This window comes from Ailuropoda melanoleuca, chromosome 7, assembly GCF_002007445.2.
Source record: "Ailuropoda melanoleuca isolate Jingjing chromosome 7, ASM200744v2, whole genome shotgun sequence".
Classification (NCBI taxonomy): domain Eukaryota; kingdom Metazoa; phylum Chordata; class Mammalia; order Carnivora; family Ursidae; genus Ailuropoda; species Ailuropoda melanoleuca.
In genome coordinates, this window is record NC_048224.1 from 110310305 (window position 1) to 110335753 (window position 25449).

The window sequence follows — 25449 nt, forward strand, 5'->3', positions numbered from 1 at the left end:
TTTTGATATCCAGTAGTGTTGATACTGTTTGCCAGAACGCAAAGTAAATGGCAGAAAAAGAGGCCACAGCTGAGTAAACAACACTTGTTGCAGAATATACTTGACACTGGGTCAAATGATAGAGCAGTCTTGGCTGCAATGTTTATAATTTTGGCTGGGATTACGCTTCACCAATTCTCACTGGCTAAGAACTCAAGGCATGGGAAAAACACAAACACACATTCATTGACACATACATATTGTTTACTGGAAAGGATTACAATACACATATCATATACACATATTTATATGTATTATGTATCAGTAAAATACTTCAAAGATAAAATTAGCATAAATAGTGTTGTGTGGGCATGGTCAGTGTATTATATGTGCATATGGATCCGTGCATGCACATGTAGATATGTTTGTAGCATAGTTTTCTGAGTGAAAATGCTGTGTAAGGGGTGATGAGGGACTTACCAGATTGGTACTATAAATAGAAACTAATCTTTTTAGTGCTCAGCTCACTAGTTCTGCATAACATACCAACAACCTTCCAATCAAATATTTTAACCCTTCGGGGGACATATAAGAAGTATACGATGTGAATCTGACCTTCAAGGATATTATCATCTACATGNATACCAACAACCTTCCAATCAAATATTTTAACCCTTCGGGGGACATATAAGAAGGTATACGATGTGAATCTGACCTTCAAGGATATTATCATCTACATGTAAACATTTTATATTTCAAAAATTTAGATAAAAAGTATTATTTTAGGTGGAATTGAATATGAAATTATAATGGAAATTTAGGGATGTGAAAAATTGAAAGGGCTTTTGGATCAAAAAGATTTTTGTTTGGGGTTATTAAAATTATAATCTAGCTTGTTATAGACCTACTCTCTTAAAGAGACTAACTGGAAAATACAGACAAAATTAAAGAAAAATGTCTGTCAGAAAGTATCAGAGGGCTACCCAGTCAGCAAGGACTTAAGGAGCCAAGAGCACAAATGAATAAAAGGGCAAAGCGAAATGAACATTCGGTACTACTTTTCCATTCAAAGCATTTGCCCATTCTAATAGGGATTGTTGAGATTCTTAGAAGCTGAGAAAAACTTCTGTCAGTCTTGGGGTCTCTAAGGGGCCTAGGATACACCCAAGTCTTCCACTTAGTGAGGGACCATACCCTTGGAGTCAGAGAGACATTTTGTGAAGAACAGGTTTCACAAAGCCTAAAGCTTTGCTTTGAAGCCTCTCAATATCCAACGGATTACGCCTTATCATAACTGCCTGTCAGGAAGCCCATCCAGAGACTCAGATTGGCTCCACAGTCTTTCATATGAAATTTCTATCGTTCACTCACAAATTACTACACATGGGAGTAAAAGAGATTACACAATTAAAAACTATGGAAAACTGACTGAGATCCACAGGAGATCCAGACATTAAAGTCAATGAATAAGGACTTTAAGATAACTGTGAATTCCAGTTATTGCCATTACCTGCTTCACTAGGGCATGGATACACACTTACACAGCCAGATTCACTAGTTCCTGTCACCTGCTGGTAGTCTCTTTCAGGCCACTTGAGTTTACTTTTTTTTGCTTTAGGTGCCATTTTCTCTATGTGAATTTCCACTTAAAATGGCACTTCTTTATTTTGTGTGTGTTTATAACTTGCACCCGAAAATACCTTTCTGAAAACTGACAGTTCATCCTCAATTCTTCATTTCCCAGCATCTAAGATGACTTCCTTTCAAATCTCTAATCCCTTTTCTCCCCATTAAAATCATAAAGGCAACAGGGATCTTAAGAGAGATGGGTACTGCCACTGTTTTAATTGGAAATAGCCTTGGGAATTTCTGGGTGTCCTACATACAACTATAGAAAAGTAGAGACTGGGGATCCTGGATACTTTTCAAGTTTGTTTCTTGGTAATAACTTTATCATATTTGGACAGTGATCCTCAGTCCCAGAACACAGCTGGGAATTAGAGTAGGTGATATTTCTCCTATAGACCATGGTGTTGGACACCTTCACTGCTCTTCTGAACCCACCTTCAGTTGAGGATTTAAGGGTCCTGTTGGTGAATGGTTGAACTTGTGTCTTCAAACAGAGCATCATGCTATTTTCGCTTATGTAAGTGTTATAGACAACTAAGACTTATTTTTAAATGATCCCTGCTCAGCGGGGAGTCTGCTTTTCCCTATTCCTCTGCCACTCCTCCTGCTTGTGCTCTCTTGCTCTCTCACTTGCTCACTCTTCGTTCTAGCTCAAATAAATAAAATCTTAAAAAAATATCTAAAAGAAATAAAGTTATATTAGAAATGCTGGGCAGCTCTTGACTGAAATGAGTTAATCTGAAACTGTGAAAGAGTTATTCATTTATTTGTCATGATCAAGAGGTGATATGTTAATTTATTTAGAACACAGTAGGGCCATCTCTATGCACAGGAAAACACACTTGGAGGATTATTAGAAATTAACCAAATTTGATGAAAATGTTTCCAAAATTAATTAAATATAATCTGTCATACTGAATAGAATACTTCTCAAATAGTAAATATCTTTTGGTTGACCACAGATATTGTAATTAGGAGTTACTGTGTAATAGGTTGATTCTCTCTATTGCTTTCTAGATATATCAGTTCATTTGCCCCAATTCTAAAAGCTTTCAGACTGGTGTGTTTTTGATGTTCACTTTCATAATTTTCTATATCGTTCCTCACTGTCAAAATCCCAGCTGTCCCTTCTACTTCTGTCTATATGCTAATCTTCAGCAATCTTCTAGTACCTTCTTTTTTTTAAAGATTTTATTTATTTATTTATTTATTTATTTATTTATTTATTTATTTATTTTTGAGAGAGAGTGAGTGAATGAGAGAGAGCATAAGTTGGGGGAGAGAGAGAGGGAAAGGGAGAAGCAGAATCCTCTGCTGAGCAAGGAACGTGACACAGGGCTGAGTCCCAGGACCCTAGGATCACGACCTGAGCTGAAGGCAGATGTTTAACTGACTGAACCACTCAGGTGCTCCTCTAATACCTTCTTGTTCTCATCTCTCTCATCATTATTCTGTAGGTCTAACATGAACTTGGTAACATCTATCTTGGCCACCCAGTAGTTTCTTTGGCCAAATTCCTGACTGGAACATAAGGCTGGTAGACAAGAATCCCTGAATAAATGAAAGCGCCATACACTTTCCTTTTTATGATGAAAAAATTTCTACCTGTTTTCTGATGGCTAAAACTGGCAGTAGAGGCCTCTGATAATGTTGAAAAATACATTCCGATCAGTAGGAAAGGGAATATTTCAATACATTGTAGAAATAGAAGACATTCTCAATAATTTTTCTTTGAATAAAGGAAGACTTGTAGAGAGTTCTTTTATTTCTTTTTTTGTTTTGATTTGAAAGGTACTAAAACTAAGGGCTTGTTTATTGTATTTGTAAAAGGTTAAAAGCACATGAGCATTTCCCCCAGATGGAGTCATCAATAATTCAAGAACAAAGTACAGAAGTTTATAGAATATATAAATTTGCCAAGCCAAAGGATAACACAATCTAGAAACTCACCAGGGAAAGACTAAAATGACAAATTTGGTTTATCACCACCTTGCAAACATGCAGTGTTAGTGAACACTTGACTTCATTTTTCTAAAATACAAATAGTGTTTTTGATGTACTGTATGGTGACTAACATAATAAAAAAATAAAAAATATATAAACAGTGTTTTAGTTAGCTTAAGACATTGACATATGGCAGGTGTTAGGGAATTTATGCCAGTTGAATAATTATTTAATAAATTATTGAACGAGTTATTATTGGACACTGACTATATCTACAGCACATTCCAGGTGGTGTAGGGGAAGTAGTAGTCAAGTTACATCATGTTGTTGCTATGCCCCTGGGACATCCTGCCATTAAGTTACAACTGTTTCCCATCAAAGGAAAAGGTACCACATTTTAAGATGATGGCCATGTATTTTTTTCAGTTTCTAAATGGAGCAATAGAGATAGTAGGAAGAAACAGGACAGTGGTATAGCAATGTAGACAAAGACTTTCTCTAAGATGTGTCTGATAAAAAGAAGTCTTAATAGAAAAAGAGTTTGAGTTTTGGGTGATCAGAGAGGGCCCAGAGGATTTTTAGATTTGCCTTTGGCTTAAAATAGCAAAATGTCTTATTCTTCATAACATTAGAGAGATAGAGCAGGCTTACGAGAGAAACAAAAGAAGTTATTCACTTTCTGCTTTTTTTGTTATTGGTTGTGTTTGATTAACCACTCATATGAAGGTGTATATTTGTAGTCAGAACGGAATTTCTCTGCAAGAACAGCTTGTTCTGATCTACACGTGTTCAAAGGGTCAGGTATTCTCAGGGGTTTTTCTGGGCAAGAAAGGATATGAAAAAAGGAAGACTGAATATAAGAAGGTAATATTTGGTGTGTTTTCAACAATGCCAAGTAGATTAAATATCCTTAAATAGCTTTAACACAAAATTCATGAAGCTGTTGGATGATATGTAATCTACATTCTTTAAATGCAAAACTGAGCCCAGAAGAAATACATGAGATCCACAGGGGCCAATGATAAAGAGGAACTTGAAAATGAAAATAGAAAAAAAAATTCTGAATAAAGTCTGTTCTGCTGGGTTTGTGGGATGCATTATAGATCTTAGCTATCAAGAGACCTGAGCCATAATGGCTACATGAAGGGGGGTAGGCAAGATTTGGGGTCCTAAAGAAAGGGGAGTTCAAATGAAAACATCCAAAGCTGTAGATGTTTTAAGGGACTATGTCCTTATATAATATGCTGCCCTTGGCTAATAAGATGATAGTCAAGCTCGCCTGTCTTGGCTTTTCCTTTGGAGGGATTTTAAAGAAATCTGCTGTGATAATTTGTCACTGTAGTTCTCTCTTCACATGGATTTGGACTTGAATTTATGTACTCATGTGATCTTCGCAAAAAATTAATATTACTATATAAAAATGGGTCTTGATTGACAATACTCTCGTAATACCTAGCAAAAGCAAATATAAACTCTCTCTAGGGAATTCACTCTAACTCAGGTCCTTCAGGTTTCCCACTGATGAAATTTCATCAAACATGAGTTTACAATCTAAAATTAAATATACAAAGGGAAACAATCATTAATTAGCTCTAGGCATTGGAGACAACAAATAACATATTTAGAACACAATGAACTTACAGTAATGGGATTTTTTGGATATCAATTATAAAACAAGCAATTTGGAAATAATGAAAATGACCACAGATGTAATAAAAAACCTGAAACAGAAGATACCATTAGAAGACTTCCAGATTTGTAAAAGAATAGTAGTCTTTAGAAATTTGATGCAATTACCAAGCATGATGAAATAGTCATATGTAGAATACTGCATCTAGCAATTAGAGAATGTACACATTTTTTCTCATGTACACATGAAACATTGGCAAAAACTAACCACATTGCAGATTTATAGAACAAGTTTCAACAAATCTCAAATAATTTATATCAGACAAGCAACATTCTTTAACTACAAGGCAATTAAGTTAGAAATCAGTGTAAGAAAGACTAAAGGCTAATGGAAAGTGAGTTCCTCAATGGGGAGAGGCAGGAAGACATGGCTAGTGGCATGAGGCAGATTTGCTTTCCTACACAGACTTGCTTCACATCTCTATTGTTCAGTTTATGACTTTTCACCTAAGGGCTCTTGGAAAGTTATGGCACTTTTTGAATGACTTCTTTTTTGATATAATGACATTTTCACCCAAAATGACACTAAAGAAATATAGCATAAGAAGGAATGTTTCTGCATTATAGCTTCCACAACACAATCACCAGTTTATTTCATACAAAAGTTTCTCGCTAGAGGATATTATATGAGAGAAATTTGAATTGCGTACCATCTTTGGGTGGCCCCAACCCATTTTAAGTATGTTTATTTAGCAACAGGGTGTAGACTGTCAATGATCCCAGTAGTGAAGGGGCTAATAAAACAATGAAACAGAATAGGATTTCCTTTGTTGTTTGTTACCTTACACTCTGTTTTCCATACTAGTTTATTAATTAATATAATTTTGGATGATCCCTTCAAGTCTTCTAGAAATACAATCACATCAGTGGCAAATGTATGTTTGTGTTTTTCTTTCTTGCATGCACTTTATTTTTGCTTCATGTCTTACTGTATTGATCATTGCTTCCAAACAATATTAAATAGTGATACTAAGTATTTTTACTTGACTCATGGATTTAATGACCATGTTTCTAGTGAAACGGTTTAATAATTTTAGTAATAGTTGTTTGAAAATGTTCTCATTTTAGTCATCAGCTGTCTTTTTGTGTGCATGTCTATATTTTCTTTAATTTTGAACTATGTCAAACATACAGAACAATTAAGTGAATAACATATTCCTACTCTCCAGCTAAATAAAATCTTAACAGGTAGCCATATTCGTCTCAAAACATTTTTAAGCAAAACCCTACAGCCACATTTACAGCCCCGTCTACCCTGACCCACAACACTACTAGGTACCACTATGCTCAAAGTGATGTGTACTTCTGTAAGTCACTTTAGGCTCTTACAACATATGCATGTATCCATACGTTATTAATAGCATCGTTATTCATATTTTTAAACTTGATTCTTCCTGTCATTTTGCAGCTTGCTTTTTTCATCCATTTTATGGTGGATATATATATATATATATATATATATATATATATATATGCTGTTTAATTCTAGCTTATTCATTTCAACTGGTATCTATACTTACATTTTTATACTTCTAAAATACTTATTAATCTCCTTGTTTATGGACCTTTCACTTGGTTCCTCTCTTTTCAATGTTATAATCAATGCTGACGTGAACATACATGGTAGGTATATGTGAGAGTTTCTCTAGAGTATATATCTAGAATACTGGAGCAAGTGTGAGCATCTTCACCTGCACTTGATATTGCTAAATTTCTCTTCAAAGTGGCTGTGCAATTCACATCCCACCAGCCAAATATGACAGTTTCCTCCTTCCATGCCCTTAAAAATTCTGGGTATTGTCCCACGTATGCATTTTTGTCTATTTAATGGGAGGAAAATGGTGCTTTAATTCACATTGACCAGATTACTAGTGAGTTGAGCATATTTTCTGGTATTTATTAGTGATCCAAGTTTCTTTTTTTCTGTGAATTCATATCCTCTCCCCATATGTCTTCTTACTGATATACTATAGGCATTATTTATCAATTTTAGGTATGACTCTTTCTCATATAAAATTAGATTTGTATTTTCCTAATCTGTGGCTTGTCTTTTTTCTTTGATTATAGTGTTGAACAAAGTTTTAAAGTTCAATGGAGTCAAACTGAACTGTTCTTTCCAGTTTGTGTTTTTAGTGTCTGGCTTTGGAAATCCTTCCTTACCATTTTCTTCATAAAGATGTTTTTCCTCTATTTTCTTCTAAAAGTGCTCTAAGTATTGGACTTTTTATAGTCTGGCTTTTTATAGTCTGGAATTAACTTCTGTGTAGAGTATGATTTAGGAATCCATACTTTTCCATACAGATAATTAATTAGTAATTACTATTTATTGTTTAGTCCATATTTCTCTCAATATGTACAGCCACTTCTGATATATATCAAGTTTCCATATTTGAGTGGGTTGTTTTTGAGATAGTTTGTTCCATTGGTCTACTGTCTGTCCCTGTGCCATTGGTACCATACTGTCTTAATTATTATAGATTCATAATAACTTCTGTTACCTTGATATCAGATATCTTGAATATAAAGTCTTACCACTTGGTTCTTCCTCAAATTTTTGCAGATATTCTTTAGTCAGTGCTCTCTCAAATGAATGTAGGGTGAATTATGTCAAGCCCTATGGAAAGGCAATGTTGGGGTCATCAGTTGTCTTTTGATTTCTACTTCATTTTTAGTATACATTGGCAATTTGTTTTTAGTAAATCATTAACTATGTAGTGACAATTTTAAAACATTTTATTTTTTTAATGTTTTCTTATCCATTATGAGATTAGTTCATAGATTTTTGTTTTTGTTCTTGATGGATTTGCTTATATTTTCAGCACTTTATTAAATTTTCAAAGGACTAGCTTTTAGATTTATTAATTCCACTGTGGGTATTTCTGTTGTAATTTTTAGAAATTCTTTCCCCTAGTTTCCATTAGGATTGATTCTTTGTATCTTTACAGAATTTGAAGTTAAAAGCTGAGTTCATTTTAGTCTTCTCCCTCACCCCTCAATAATAAATACATGTAACTCAAGGCATTTATATTTGAACATACCATTGTCCTTATACTTGGCCTTTGATATATTGTGTTTTTATTTATTTTCTTTTTTTATTATGTTCAATTAGCCAACATATATTCATCATTAGTTTTGATGTAGTGTCCAACGATTCATTAGTTGTGTACAACACTTGGTGCTCAATACAATATGTGCCCTCCTTAATACCCATCACCTGGTTACCCCATCCCCTTACCCCCTCCCTTCTGTAACCCTCAGTTTGTTTCTCCAGAGCCCAGAGTTTCTCATGGTTTGTCTCCCTCTCTTATTTTTATTGATTAAAAAAATAATTGGAGCTTTCTTTTTGTATTTTCACTTGACCCAGAGTCATTTAGGAGAGTGCTCTTTAATTTAAAAGACATATTTTTGTGGCTTAAATTGATATTGTTCGTTTATGTTTTTTGGTGAACCATAATAAGGCAACGTGGCCAGTAAGATTTTTTTTATTACATTTTCCTCATGACCTAAAATATATGTCAATTCTGGCATAATGTAGTATCCTGCATTTTCAAATCTAGTTTCTAATGTACAACCATGACATAACTAAAGCCAGTCAGTATGATTTGAATAACATTTCTTAATCAATTGTATACTATTCAGTTTATGTTAGGAAACTTTGTGCCATGAAGAAACACACTAATTCTATTAGATATTTAATCACGGTTAATATGGCTAGTGAATATAGCTGGTGAAGCTGGTTTATGACTGTACAAGAAAAATGCTACAATTTTTTTTAGGCACAGAACAATCTTATTTTTAGCCAACCACTTGTTGGAAAACTAGGATTAGTCAAAATGGGCTCATTTTATGACCAGGAAGGAGATGAAGGTATTAAGGTAGGTTTGAACTACTCTGCCCAAGAAGATGAGGATGAATTTGGGATTTTTCACAGTAAACTAAAGGAAAAGATATGGTATAATATCCAAGAAAATTTTGTGAGGAAGGAAGACAGTGTAAAAGTTATGAGAGCGGGTTCAACAAATTAGAATTACCAAATGACTTAGCAGTTACACTCCTACACATATATACAAAAGAATTAGAAACAGGTTTTCAAAGAAAAACTTTTATACAAATGTTCATAGCAGGGACTCCTGGGTGGCTCAGTCGGTGAAGCATCTGCCTCCGGCTAAGGTCACGATCCCAGTGTCCTGGGATCGAGTCCCACATCGGGAATCCTTGCTCAGCAGGGAGCCTGCTACTCCCTCTGCCTGCTATTCCCCCTGCTTGTGAGCTCCCCCTCTCTCTCTCTCTGATAAATAAATACATAAAATCCTTTAAAAAAACAAACAAACAAATGTTCATAGCAGCACTGTTCACAATAGGCCAAAAATAGAAACAACCCAGATGTCCATCAATGGATGTATGGGTAAATAGGATGTGATCTAGCCACACAATGAAATATTATTCAGCTATGAAAAGGAATGAAGTACTGATACATGCTACAGCATAGATGAACCTTGAAAACATGCTAAGTAAAAGAAGCCAGATTCGAAAGGCCACATATGTATAATTCCATCTATATGAAATATCTATAATAGGCAAATCCATGGAGAAGAAAGCAGATTTGTGATTGACAGGGGCTGTGGGAGAGGAAAATGGGGAGTGATTGCTTAATAGATGTGGGTTTTCTATTTGGAGTGATGAGAAATTTCTAGAAGAAGGTAGTGGTGGTGATTGTACAATATTGTGAATATACTTGATGCCACTCAACTGCACACTTTAGAAAATTTTGCTTTATGTTACACTGAATTGTATACTTTAAAATTGCATATTTTGCATTATGTCTATTTTTACCACAATACATGCATTTAAAAGAAAAAGTTGCTGAGTTGAAAATGATTTTAGTCTGGACACTGGTTTATCTTGAGAAACTTTTTCTCCCTGTAATTTAATTCAAACAGGCTCAGTTAAAAAAATAAAATTACCTATTTATTATTAAAAAAAAAAGTTGTGGTGGATGAAGATGGGGCTTTCCATTGGCTATCAAAGAGAGGACTAATCTGTGAAAATCCTCCTAATGAGGGCTATTTCTGGAAGCAGAAACAAGAAATCAACAATAGTGATTGCCACTGGGGAAAGAAACTAGAGGGTTAGTTGGGAGGAACTGCTTTTTCTCTACACCCTTTTGCACTTTTTACAATGAGAATATATTCCCTATTAAAAACTGATTGAAAAATTTCTAGTGGTTGCAACTGAAGAGAGACTTTAAAAAACAGAAGTCTAATGTTTACTTTTTAGTGTCGCGTGCTGTGAAATAACCTCTTTATTCTCTAAGCTTCAGTAAAGCCTATTATGCCCCAGTACCTATAAGGTTGTTTGTCTGTATTTTATTTTATTATTTTATTTTATTTTATTTTATTTTATTTTATTTTATTTTATTTTATTTTATTTTTTTATTTTATCAGAGAAAAAGAATGTGAGCTATTCTGGGCCCAGGTCATTAAGTAGAAGGGAATAACCATAGAAGTGGGATAAGACCAAGAATAATAATTAATCAGAAGCAAAGAATTGAAGTATAAGAAAAATATTGAGGTTAAATTTTCCCCATGTATAGGATGAGGGCTCAAACTCTTTTAATAGAAGTAATCATTAAATATTAATATCCACTTAATTTGATTTTGGTTAGTAGTACACATAGAAGAGAAGAAACTATATGAGTTGTGGATACCCAAACTGGAATATGAGTTACTTATAAAGTAGTAAAACTGACTTCTGTGTATAATTTGAAAAAATCTATAAAGATAATAGCAAGGGATGACTTTCAGTTGTATTTGAACAGTTGTAGTATTATTGGGATAACTTTCCAAGATGAGTAATTACACATTACAGAGTATTAGTTCTGCAATAAAACAGCTAATTAAAGCAAGAAAATGATTCCTGGGTATATTTCCAGCACTTTCCATGTACAGTATAGCTCTTTGTTTAATAATTAGTTATGTATCTATTCTTTCCAACTGCGTAGTAAACAAAGTTGATGTTTCTATTTATGTACTTCATATATTTTCCCAGTGCCAGACACAGAGTACATCTTGAAAAATAAATTTTTATTAAAAGATACAATGTTATTAGATGCTAGACATCAAGAGAGAGGGAGCATGTCCATGTAGGCAACAGCTTAATTTCTTGACTGTAAGATTGAATGGGTCTGATGGTATGAGAATATCCATATTTCTAAATGAAAGGGAAAAGAGAGTTCTGAATTCCTGAAGTGAGAAACCATTGACTTACTGATGCTTTCATTAAAATGGATATTTTTCTTAATAACATGGAAATTATTTTAATGGGTATCAAAGTATCATTTCTAACCATAAGAGAAAGACTTTGAAGAATCATATATTTATTTAACATTTTTGGGAACTTACATGAACCAGATGGTAATGAGGAAATGCAAAGATGAAAAAGATGTGATCCATGCCTTCGAAGTGTTCACAAAGGAGTGACGGAAACAAACATACAAACAAATCTTTTCTTTTTTAAGATTTTTTAAAAATTTATTTGAGAGAGCAGAGTGAGCTAGAGAACAAGAGTTGGGGGATAGGGGCAGAAGGAGAGGGAGAAGCAGGCTCCTCACTGATCCCAGGACCCTGAGATCATGACCTGGGCAGAAGGCAGACGCTTAACCAACTGAGCCACCCAGGCACTCCAAACATATAAACAAATCTTTATCAAAATAATGGATAAATTCAATAATACACAATCTATGTACAGTGGAAACATGAACATAATATCTAGAATAACTATAATAATGCCAGAATAACTATAATAACTGCCACTTATGAATTATAACTGTATTGCATCATAAATAGAATTTGCATATGCATTCTTTTTCCCGGTAAGGCCAATCCAGTGAAAGTTTTAGACATAATTTTTCTTCCAGTAATGCACTGTACCCATGTATTATATGTATAACTAGGCTCCTAAAATTGTTATTAAGTTTGTTGTAGAAATGTATAATGGATTATTATGTAAAATATTTAGAAATAGATGTTTTTATAATATATTTTTGACATTTTGGGTGAGTTAGAAATTCTAGAGTTAGCTAAATAACTGCTTGCTAGTATAGACCCTTGTGCATAGTTTAAGATTCTGCATTTTCCTGTGATGGTTTATTTCAAATTTTACCATTTATTTATTATCTGTGTTGCCTTGGATACCATATCAGCCGTGAAGCCTCTAAGCTGAAAAGTGTTTTACTTTAGGGTTGTCATTTTGTAGAAGGTTTTTTTTTTCCTCTTCATCTGTTCTTTAGTTTGAAATAAAACACAATGAGTTATAGACTATTTGCAAAGGAACCCTAGGATTTCTTAGCTTTTAGGGATTATAATAGTCACCTAGAATCTGTAGTCAGTGGGATTAAATCACACTTTTGGTCTTTGTAGTGTTAGACCATAAACGCTTTCCACTTTGTTGAAACATTTATGACCTGCTTTCTCATTTTCTGATACTTTTTTTCCTCTGTGTAATTTGAGATGTTTTAGTATAATTTTGTCCCCGGATTGAGTTCTGTTAATATTTTTCTGAAGAATGTAAGAAGCTGTAGTGCCTAATTATGAGGTCCTTTGCTATTTCCTTACCTGAAATTTAACTAGCTGTCATAAACATTAACAAAATATATTTTATATATAAAGGAAAGTAACTTGTAACATGTCATACTTTCAATGTTCATTTTTCATCAAAAAATATCTCATATTCTAGTATAAAACACTGTCACACAGATAGATATATATTTTCTTAGGAATTTAATTTCAGGTTACCCATGTAATACAGTATTAAAAGTGGTAGGAACCGTCTTAGAAAACAATCATACATGACTTCTTTTTCCCATCCCAGAATATTTTGAATGTTTGCTTCTTAAATATTTATTTATTTATTTATTTATTTATTTATTTATTTATTTATTTATTTATTTTGGGAAAGTGTGTGCAGGAAGGGGCAGAGGGAGAGGGAGAGAATCTTAAGCAGACTGCACTGAGTGAGGAGCCCAACACGGACTTGATCTCATGACCCCGAGATCATGTCCTGAGCCGAAATGAAGAGTTGGTCCCTTAATGGACCGAGCCACCCAGGGGCCCTGCTTCTTAAACATTTAGTGAAGAAAACAAGAGACACATAAGTGTTACTTCAGTTAGCTTTATCAAAGGCATTAATGAGCAGTAATTGTTGGATTATGAAATATTGATGTTTTTAAAAAAATTCTCTAAGAACAAAGCCCTTGGGTCATTTGAGAATAACAATAACAGCATGACCTCTGACATTTTCTACTTAGACTTTCAAATCCTAGTTCTTTGTGACATTACTCCTAGCGTGACTTGAGGACTAGCAGTATCAGCCTAACCTGGGAGTTTACAGGGAACGTAGACTTTCAGGCCATATCCCAGACCTTCTGGGTTATAATTCGCACTTTAACAAGTTTTCTGGGTCCTTTGCAAGCATATTAAAGTTTGAAAAGCATTGCTTAGTTGGTCGTCTTAAGTAAGGCACCATCCCTGGCAAGGAAAATAAACTAAACTAAACAAAGGCTAGTCTCTTATTATTACATTTTTTTCATTGTTCTTTTATCCTTGTTTTACACAAAAAATAGTATTTTTAAAAAGTCTTAGAAAATGAAACCAATTATCATATGGTTTCACCCATTTATGGAACATAAGAAATAGGAAGATTGGTAGGAGAAGGAAGGGAAGAATGAAGGGGGGGTAAACAGAAGGGGGAATGAACCATGAGAGACTGTGGACTCTGGGAAACAAACTGAGGGTTTCAGAGGGGAGGTGGATAGGGGATTGGGATAGGCCGGTGATGTGGTATTAAGGAGGGCACATATTGCATGGTGCGCTGGGTGTTATACGCAAATAATGAATCATGGAACATTACATCAATAACTAAGGATAAACTGTATGGTGACTAACATAACATAATAAAAAATTATTATAAAAAAAAGAAGAAAAAAAATGAAACCAAGACATTTGTGGGTAGAGGCTTTAGAGTTTTTGTCTCTTAATTCCGGTATTTAAGTCATTTTGCTATTGACATCTCTTGATTGTCTTTTTCCTTGAGAATTGGTCATATTTTCTGAGATCTTTGTATGTTTAATATGTTTGAATTGCATCCTGAACACTTGAAAATTATGCTGTGACTCTATGTTCTGCTAAAATTCCTCTGTTTTTTTTTTTAAGATTTTATTTATTTATTTANTTTTTGTCTCTTAATTCCGGTATTTAAGTCATTTTGCTATTGACATCTCTTGATTGTCTTTTTCCTTGAGAACTGGTCATATTTTCTGAGATCTTTGTATGTTTAATATGTTTGAATTGCATCCTGAACATTTGAAAATTATGCTGTGACTCTATGTTCTGCTAAAATTCCTCTGGTTTTTTTTTTTTTTAAGATTTTATTTATTTATTTATTTGACAGAGACAGAGACAGCCAGTGAGAGAGGGAACACAAGCAGGGGGAGTGGGAGAGGAAGAAGCAGACTCCTAGCAGAGGAGCCTGATGTGGGGCTCGATCCCATAACGCCGGGACCACGCCCTGAGCCGAAGGCAGATGCTTAACAGCTGTGCCACCCAGGCGCCCCTAAAATTCCTCTGTTGAGTGTGTGTGTGTGTGTGTGTGTGTGTGTGNTTTATTTGACAGAGATAGAGACAGCCAGTGAGAGAGGGAACACAAGCAGGGGGAGTGGGAGAGGAAGAAGCAGACTCCCAGCAGAGGAGCCTGATGTGGGGCTCGATCCCATAACGCCGGGACCACACCCTGAGCCGAGGGCAGATGCTTAACAGCTGTGCCACCCAGGCACCCCTAAAATTCCTCTGTTGAGTGTGTGTGTGTGTGTGTGTGTGTGTGTCNTGTGTGTGTGTGTGTGTGTGTGTGTGTGGTATTGTATTTTATTAAACAAGTAGGTTCAGAACACATTCTGTCAAGCTTTCTGTGGGCAATGTTTCCAATATTAATTTAGTTCTTACAGTGTTTGCTGTGCTGTTTGGGTCTGTACAGTAACTCAGGGTGTGAGCATTGCTTTATATTATAGATCAGTTTTCAAAGACTTGGTCTGCTGCTTTGCAGCTGTTCTATGTGCAGCTTGAGGATGAGACAGGACTATGACAATTGATAGAAGTAGGGAATCCCCTTCACTAGCTCCCTCTACCCTAGGGTCTTCCCCATGCTCCCCAGTTGCAAGGGGCACCATTTCACCATCCTATGGCTATAAAACTAGTTTCACTCAAAATTTTCAATGTTTTTAGGCTTCAGAAATTTTTGTCAAGATATCAGCTGTGAGACTTTTTATTGTTCTTTTGAATGAAATGTGTCTTTTTTTCCCATTGGCTGCTATTAAGATTTTGTCTTTGAATTTTTTTCCCCAGCAGTTCAACTCTGATGTAGTATTATGTATTTTTCTTTGCTAACACTCTGTTTGGATTTCATAGTATGTCTCACATCTGTGGCCCTTTGTTTTTATTTTTGGAAATTCTCAGAAATTGACTCTTCATATATGGCTTCTGGTCTCTCTCTCCTCTCCCTTCTGGGTGTCAACTGCACATATGTTAGGCCTAGTCACCTTATCCCATATGTCTTTTAAGTTCTTTTTCCTTCTAGTTTTGTATCTGCACTTTCTTTGAGTTTCAGAATGGGAGAACCTATCTTCCAGCTCACTACCAATCGTCTCTTCAGCTATGTTTAACCTGTTGGGAAATTCACTTATTGAGTTCTTATTTTCAGCTGGTTTTATGTTCAAGAATTATCATTTGAGGGGTGCCTGGGTGGCACAGTGGTTAAGCATCTGCCTTTGTCTCAGGGTGTGATCCCGGCGTTATGGGATCGAGCCCCACATCAGGCTCCTCCGCTATGAGCCTGCTTCTTCCTCTCCCACTCCCCCTGCTTGTGTTCCCTCTCTCACTGGCTGTCTCTATCTCTGTCAAATAAATAAATAAAATCTTTAAAAAAAAAGAATTATCATTTGATTATTTTAAGAATTTTAGTTCTTTGGTAAAATTTTCTGTGTTCTCATTTACTTTCTTGAATATATTTATAACATTTAAAAGTCCAATATCTAATAACTCCCATAACTGAAAAACTTTTTTTTTTACGATTTTATTTATTTATTTGACAGAGAGAGAGGGAGCGAGAGAGGGAACACAAGTAGGGGAAATGGGAGAGGGAGAAGCAGGCTTCCCACCGAGCAGGGAGCCCCTTGCGGGGCTTGATCCCAGAACGCTTGGATCATGACCTGAGCTGAAGGCAGACGCTTAATGACTGAGCCACCCAGGTGCCCCACAACTGAAAAAATTCTTAGACCCTTTCTATTAACCTTTTTTCCTCTTCATCCAGTAACTTGGTATCCTGGTAAATTTTTATTAAATACCAGTCAAATGTCTAAAAATTGTACAGCCTTTGGATGATCCTATTTCTATAGGTCATTTCCTTTAGATTTTGTTATAGAAGAAAAGGATCAGCATACTGTCTTGGATTGAATTATTTCAACTTGGCTTTCAATATTTGCAAGGCTTGGTATATTTATGATTTATAAATACTCTAAGTTACAGTTCTCTATGAGTTCCAGCTTAAAGCTGGAGTATTCACTTAGGCTATTTCACCTTATTAGGCTCTATCATTATTTCCCCCCCAATCTATGGCACTGCTGATAGCTAGATTCCTGCTTTTGAAATGAGGAGAAAAATCATGTTGGAATGGTGTTATGTCAATGATTTTCTCTCTTCTCTTCATCAGGAAGTTATCCTGCCTGCCATGGGAGCTTCCTGATGTTTTAGAAAGATGGTTTTTATATTTTATGCACGTGTGTGTGTGTGTGCGTGCACCTGCCTATGTGTGTGTAAGGATCATTCTATCACAAGTTGGTCTGTCTCTGCCAGAAATAGAAATCCTATAAAGGATTATATTTTGATAATTTCATACTTAATATTTTGCTCTATAATAAGCACATTAGTGTAGACATATGTATTTGGATGGATGTATAATTGTCTATGGCTAGATGCATATTTATGTTATTGATATATTTTATGTTCTAAATGCCAAAATGGGTTATATTCTTTTCAACTTTCTATATGCACTTTACTCTCTGTGAATTTAATAAACCACTCACCATAGAAATACTTGTCCCTTTAGCAGCTCTTCCTTATTATCCTCAAAATCACATTTTTCCACATGAGCTTGGTAATAGGTATAAAGGCACAAAGTTTTCAAGACCCAGTGGAACAATGTTATGAGATTGTCCACATGAGAACTATTATTCATCAGAGTTACTTTGATTTAACCTAATTACTATACCTAATATTTCTTTTCTTTAATGATTCTATTAGTTTTACACATCCTGATTCTTAGACATCTCCTAAGTCACTTGTGATGGGTCTGTATCCGATAGAAGCTTGTTTCCATATCATCCCATATTTTTCCTTAACCAAAATATGTTGACTGAAAAAGACATGTTGGCCCATCCATTCTGCACCTCTTAGCCCTGTATCATACTGGCAGAGGTAGTGAACATTCTGATACTCAGTTTTATTTGCGACAATCTTGTGATTCAACCAATCACAGAATTCATGTGAGACCAAAGCCAGGCACAGATTATGCCCAGGAAAATACTATACACATGGCCATCATTGCAGCAAGTCAGATATTTTTAAATTAAGGATTTAATTAAATTATTTTTCCTTTAAATATTTTGATATCAGGAGAGTTGGGCAGTGGAGTCTCACCTACATTTTATTTTTCTCAATTTATTGAAGTGTGATTGGCAAATAAAAATTGTATACATTTAGATTGCATGATGCGATTTTTTAAGGTATAAAATGTGATTAATATATATACATTATAATATATATAGACATTATATATGTCTACATATATATAGAGAGAGAGAGAGAGAGAATGAGAGAGAGAATGGTTACCACAACCAAGTTAATTAACACGATGATCATCTCACATAATTACCTTTTTTGGTGTGGTGAGATCACTTAAAATCTACTATTTTAGTAATCCCTATTACAGTTCCAAAGGCGTTTTGCACAGAAATAGAAGAAACAATTCTAGAAGTCCTGGAATACCAAAAGACCTCAAATAGCCAAAAAGTTTTAGAATGAAGGAATGGGGATGATGCTTAATTAGACATGTTATAATTTCAGCAAATTCTCCCAAGTTTCTGTCAATATTGGATAAAATTAAATTGAATAATTGAACATAATGTTGGTATAGTTTTTTAATATTATGCATCGTACCCTGAAGAAATGCATTAAGTACTTTGAATGTATGCCAAATATGTAAATGAGTAACCACTAAACTTATTTGAATATATTTGTCAGAGCCATAACTTTTTTTATAAGGGCAGCCTTCATGGTTATTTTCTCCAATGGTTATTTTTGATTTTGTGTCTCCTACTCACGGCTGTACCATTATCAGTTGGAATCAGTACATAATCTTAATGTATATCCATGCTTGTGATGACAGAATAAATCTGTCATCCAAGTTTATGTTAGGCAAATGTCATTGTCTCACTGTTGAGAATGACACATAATGGATCTATGAGCTTTATTCCTTTTGAAGGTTATCGTTTGGAGAAAATATGTTTAGTGACATTTATCGAGGCAACAAAAACTTCAAAATGATGCACAATGTTTGTGTCAACTAGACTGGTTTGGAGGTTAAAGAATCACTGGACAGAGGAAGGAAAGCTTTGGTAGAAGAAGGGTATTCTGGGAAAGCAACGGGAGAAAGTTTGGAGGACAGAACTATGTCTTGATGATTGGTCCTCTGGCTAGACCCATCATTAAGTTGAGTCTAAGCTGGGGAGAGACAGAACATGTGTAGATGCTGAAGAGTGGTTGCAATCTATAATCCTTGTGAAAATTGAAAGTGCAAGGGGACATTTTGTGATAAAATGTGATACCTAAGGTGTTGTGACTAGAAGAGAGTTCTAGAATGAATTTTCAAAGTAGCAGGCATCTTTAGTGGCATGAGATGCAGTAATCCACATCAAAAGGCAGCAACCTAGGTGGAAAGTAGTAGTACAATACTGAAGAGTGCCTTTACCTAACCTCAAGGACAATATGGAGGAAATAAATCTGGAGCAAAAACTGAGGGAAAATAGTTGACCACCTGTGGCTTCCTAGAACCACAGACTTGACCTCATTTCCTTGTAGATTGTTACTAGTTAGATACATTTCCACTGCAAATGCAAAACTATATTTGAATTAGCTCAAAGAAGAGTACAGACATTACTAGCTCACAGAAATGCAGAAAGGCAGGTGTGTTTGGCTTCAAGGGAACTTTCAAGAGACCTCTGTATCCAATAACTGAAAAAAGTTCTTTTTTTTTCCTACCCCTCTCCACCCTTCTCCATTCTTATCCCTAGTCTCATATATTTCGTTACATTTAAAAAATTATCTGTTGATGTGTTTTTAAATAAAATAATACATAAATGTCTTTGTCCTCAGCTGTTTCACCTTTGGGAAATCTATTTTATAAAAATAAATAAATAAATAGTTAATGAAGAACACACACATATAATGTGAATGAATTCACCTGGGTGGCTTAGTTGGTTAAGTATCCAACTCTTGGTTTTGGCTCAGGTCATGATCTTAGTGTGCTGAGATCAGATTCACGTTGGGCTCTGTGTTCAGCAGGGAGTCTGCTTCTCCCCCTCTCCCTCTGCCACCCCCCCACTTGTGCTCGTTCTCTCAATAAAATAAATAAATAAAGTCTTTAAAAAAATGAGTATGTGTGTGTATGTATATTTACATATGCCTAAAAAAAGCCCTAGAAGGATATATGCATGAAACTATTACTGGCAGCTACTCTGGGAAAGCAATGTCTTGGTGTAGTCAGGAAGAGAGGAACATTCCTTTTTTATGTTCTGTAGTTCTGCCTTGCTTAATTGTATTGCAACAAAATAATTTTTCTACTTCTTGTGCAATTTTAAACTGTAAGAAAGAGACGTTACAGAAAACAATGAAAATGGTTTAAGAAGGAAGTAGAATTTGTAATTCAGAAATTTCGTTACATGAACATTTCTAGGTCAAGTTTTTACCAAACATATACTGTAAAAAGTGTGGATGAGTACCAAATAGCCTCACTGGTTGTCATGGTGACATTATCTAATTTGTTTCATATTCTCTGTTCAGCTAATCACTGATGCTACAGGAGACTTGCCTGTAGCTTGTTTGGGCTTTGGGAAGTGATTGAAAGACAAATTCATGGAGAGACAAATGCATACAGAAATAAAATATGACTGCTTCTCTCTCGAGGTTTTTTCTTCTTCCTTTTAGCCATTGTTGAGAAGGGTTAACTAGGTCTATAATGACAGAGACATCCATGGCTTCCCAAAAGCCTACTTTATAGCACATTGTCTTAAAATGATAAGAATGAGTGGAAAGTACATGGCTCTGGGAATTAGATGACCTTGTTTTTAGTCCTGATTCTTATACTTATGAAGTGTCTATCATTTTGTCATTTACCTAGAACTCTACAGTTTACAAACTGCTTTCAGTAAACTGTTCTATTTAATCCTCATGACAACTCTGTGAGATGCATGGTACTATCACCCCCGTTTTATAGATAAGAGATTTCATTCTAGAAAGGTTAAATTACTTGCCCAAGGTGAAAATGGTTTATAATTGGAATTGCAAGAGAAATGACGCAAACCTAGTTTTCTAGATTCCAAGCCCAAATCTTGCCTTAAGATACCATTGCCTAGCAAACCATGCCTTTTACAAACAATGCTTAAGGCAAAATAACATGGCATGATAAAAAGTAATAGGGTGACTATTTAAGATATTGATATACATAAAAATAAGATAAAGATCCAAGTAGAATTCAAGACAAAAATATCAAATGGGACAGAGGGTAGTAAGATGTCCTGATTTTTAAAAAAAATCAATTTCTGAATACAGAAAAGTTCTTTATTAGGAATAGAACGCTGCTTTCATAACTTGAGAATATCTAAAATTATAGGCTATTATTATATTTAAAATGAGACATTGAAAACATTCTTATTAAACCCACACAGAATATGAGGATTTCTGGTATGGCTGTTGTTGCTTAAAATTGTCCTGGAAGGTCTTGACCAGTGATTTTTCAACTCAACATTCAGTTGTCATTGTGCACTCTGATAATTTGGAGAGATTTTTCCAATACCAGTGCTTGGGTCCAAACTCAGGAATCCTGATTAAATTGTCCTTTAAGAACTGGCATATGTGAGCTCCTAAGGTGGGCAGTGAAGAGGAAACCAGACAGATGAACATTGTGGAATTTTTTTATCACTTTTTTTGTGGGGGAAGATACTGGCTAAATATAAAATAAAATCTTAGTCATAATTTCATGGAAATATCTCTCATTTGTGGGCTATATATCAATTTTAAAACATTTAGTCATTACATTTTATTTTTACTACAATCTTAATTATGCCTTAATTTTACACATAATGACACAATACCCTCTCCTCCAAACTTATTTAAAAATTGTTTTGCAACAATTTTATGTATATGTCTTAGCTGAGAGGATGAAAAACATTCATATATAGCAATAATGCTACCCTCTAGTGTTGGAGAATAACAACCAAAAAAAAAAAAGTCAAGAATTAGTTATAATTAGTCATTTTTAAAAAATTAGAAATTACAGGTTGCAAAGATGATTTGAGGTACAGAGTTTCATTATTTCCTTATCCATAGATTTAAATTTAATATTATCATTACTCATTACCTGGAAACCACAGCAACATTGCCAAACATTAGATTCACAACAAATGATAAGACCTCAGGAAAAGATGGAAATTAGGTTGCAGAACTGAGAAATGTGAAAGACTTGGAGAAAAAGGAAAACTATAAGGTGCTGGATATGTCAAAAATGATCTCCCTGCAAGAACTTTAAGTGGCCACAATAGAAGAAAAATTTCAAAATGGATATTAGTAAAGAACCTTGGCAATTTCAGTTTGCCAATTAAGACTGCAAGCAAAACACCAGAATACTGACTCCCTCCCTCCTCCCTTTTTCCTTCCTCCCTCCCCCCTTCCTTCCTTTCCTTCCTTTCCTTGCATCAACACCATGACCCTCTAAATTGTTCAGAGAAATAAGGTAGCATGTATGTGGAAAAGACCAAGAATAGCAAGAAACTGCCAGTCTTGTTCCCAGATCCATTGGAGATTCATATGACTAAATTTTTTACAAGAACATGGGACCACTGAAAACTCATTTCACTCTGATTCCAGACTACAAGTCTGTTGCAACCTTTAGGCATCTTTATAAAGAAGCTATTTAAAGGGTTCAGATGAATTTGTAGAATTGATGTCAGCTATAGGCTTTGGAAATTTTAAGTCATGTTGATAGGAAGGAGAAACCTACATCTCTGTAAGTTAAAATTTTATGAGATCTTGTAAAATAAGGGACAAGGTGAAATTATCTCAGAAATGTGCAAACAATAATGCCCTTCTTGGTACTGAACACGATTTATTGTTTGAATAGAGATGCCTCAATTTCTAATACAGTGGGTGCCAGCAATGAAGAGAATTGATGAGATTCATGCAGAAATATTGGAATATGAGGTTGGGGGAATAATGAGTTATCTGGCTATGAAGATGGCAATTTCTAGATTCTGAGGTTGAGGATTGCTGTAATGCCTTTATGACAGATACATTTCTACATTTTTCCTTCTTACTATGTAGTGATATTTTATTGAAATAGCAGTATATATTAGAGTGCATTCATATTTTTGTGTTGTCTACTATGTATTAATATTAAGAGAAATATAAAATATTTGCTCTTAGTGCATGCTACAGCATGAGTCAGAAATCTTACAAATTCATTATTTCCTATGTGCTTTGGACAATTTTTACCAAACTATTTGTTTATATGCATGTTCTATGGTTATCTGCATAGAAATTAAAATTGTGACTAAAATTCAGTACCCCCTTTTTTTTTTTACAGGACCACAGCTATGAATTTTTATTTATAAGAAAATGCTGTTTTACTATGTACCAATATTTACTGACATCTGTATATTTGTTTTTATATAAGTTGATTCTCATTATTCATAGTTTTATGTTCTATAAAGTCAGCTCAAACACTGAATGAATGAATAATCAACTATAGCTTCTAGGGGAAATAGAGGTTTAGGTGCCTGCAAGCCTCTTCTCACGTTTTCATCAACTGATCAATACATAAGTTTGTTTTGTTTTATTTTTGTTTCTCTGTAAGGATACTTTATATATATATATATATAGGCTTTCCCTAGCTTTATTGGGATATAATTGACAAATAACATTGTGGAAGTTTAAGGTGTACAATGTGATAACTTGATATTTCTATGTATTGTGAAATGATGACACATTCATCTGCTCACGATAGTTATCCTTCATGTGTCTATGTGTGTGGGTTGTGTGTGTGTGTGTGTGTGTGTGTGTGTGTGTTGGAACATTTAAGATCTGCTCTCTTAGCACATTTCAAGTGTACAATACAGTATTTTTAACCATAGTCTCCATGCTGTATATTACATCCCCAGAACTTTTTCACCTTATAACTGAAAGTTTGTACCCTTTGACTAATGTCTCCCCACTTTTCCTAGCAACCAGTATATTGGTAACCTCAATTTACTCTCTGTTTCCATGAGTTTGTCTTTTTTTGATTCCACATATAAGTGTGATCATATAGTATTTGTCTTCCTCTGTTGACTTATTTCACTTAGCAAAATGGCCTCAAGTTTCATTTATATTGTTGAAAATGGCAGGATTTCCTTTTTTTCTTTTATCCATTTTTCTGTTGTTGAACGCTTAGGTTGTCTCCATGTTTTGACTATTGTAAATAATGCTGAATGAATATGAGGGTGAAGCTATCTTTGACACAATGATTTTATTCCTTCAGATATATGCCCGGAGGTGAGATTGCTGAATCAAATAGTAGTTTTATTTTTAATTTTTTGAGGAAATTCCACATGGTTTTCCAAATGGCTATACCCATTTACATTTCTACCAGCAGTGCACAAAGGTTCCCTTTTCTCCACATTCTTTAATATATGTTGTTGATTCACGAACATTGAACTTGTGGCCAATAACATTATAACTCATGCCTGAATGAATGCCTAACACAGCTATTTTCTCCATGAAGTATATCACAGCCTTCTTGCATTTAGGAACACTAGATAATACTTCAGCACCACATTTGGAAGCCATTTTAAACAGCAAAGTCATCCAAAAACAGCACAAAATGCTAAAACATGACACTAAATACACCAAGAAAAGAATGTTGGAGTATGAGACCTGATACAGAAAGACAGATCTTCACCTTGTTCAACCTCAGCTGGGAACATGCATGTGAGGTGACTGAAGTTTTTGCCACTCTATGCATGCCCATTAATGATCAAGAAAGCACCATGGGTTCTGATTTTGAGGCTACAAATAAATTTTACATGGAGGTGTGTTCACAAATACAGAATCTGTGAATAAAGAATCGACTGTAGGTCATTTGGTACTTACAAAAATAGTGGAATATTACTGTATATCCAGAACTCATCAACCAAAAAATCCACTCTTTGTTCTTTTTCATTGAGGTGAAATTCACATAACATAAAATTTATCAAGTTTAATTCAGGAGCATTTAGTACATTCCCAGTATTGTGCAGCCATTACCTCTGCCTAGTTGCAAAACATTTTCAAAACAATAAAGCCCTGTGCCCATTAAGCATACTCCATTCTTTTTCTCCCCAACCTTTTGCAACTACTGATCTGCTTTATGTCTCTACAGATTACCCATTCTGATATTTCATATAAATGGAATGATGCAATATATGACCTTTGTGTCTGATCTTTCATTTAACATAGAATTTTCAAGGTTCATCCATGTTGTAGCATGTGTCAGTGCTTTATTACTTTTTATGGCTGAATAATATTCCACCGTAACATCCATTCTTAGCTCTCAATATGTTACGATGAAAAGTACTTCCCCCCCCAAAAAAATTACTATGTTTATCAATCTATTGGACAGAGGGGATTCCATAAAAAATTTGAGATATTTTGAATTTAATTGATAGGACCTTAAAGATAAGACATCAGATATAAGACTCAAGACAGGAAAATCTTTTTGAAGAATATGTTTTCAAAGACTGGGGGAAAAAATTGCTCTTGTTTGCATATTCCCGTGAAGTGCGTCAATTTTCTTTGCTATTAGGTGTTTCTAGTT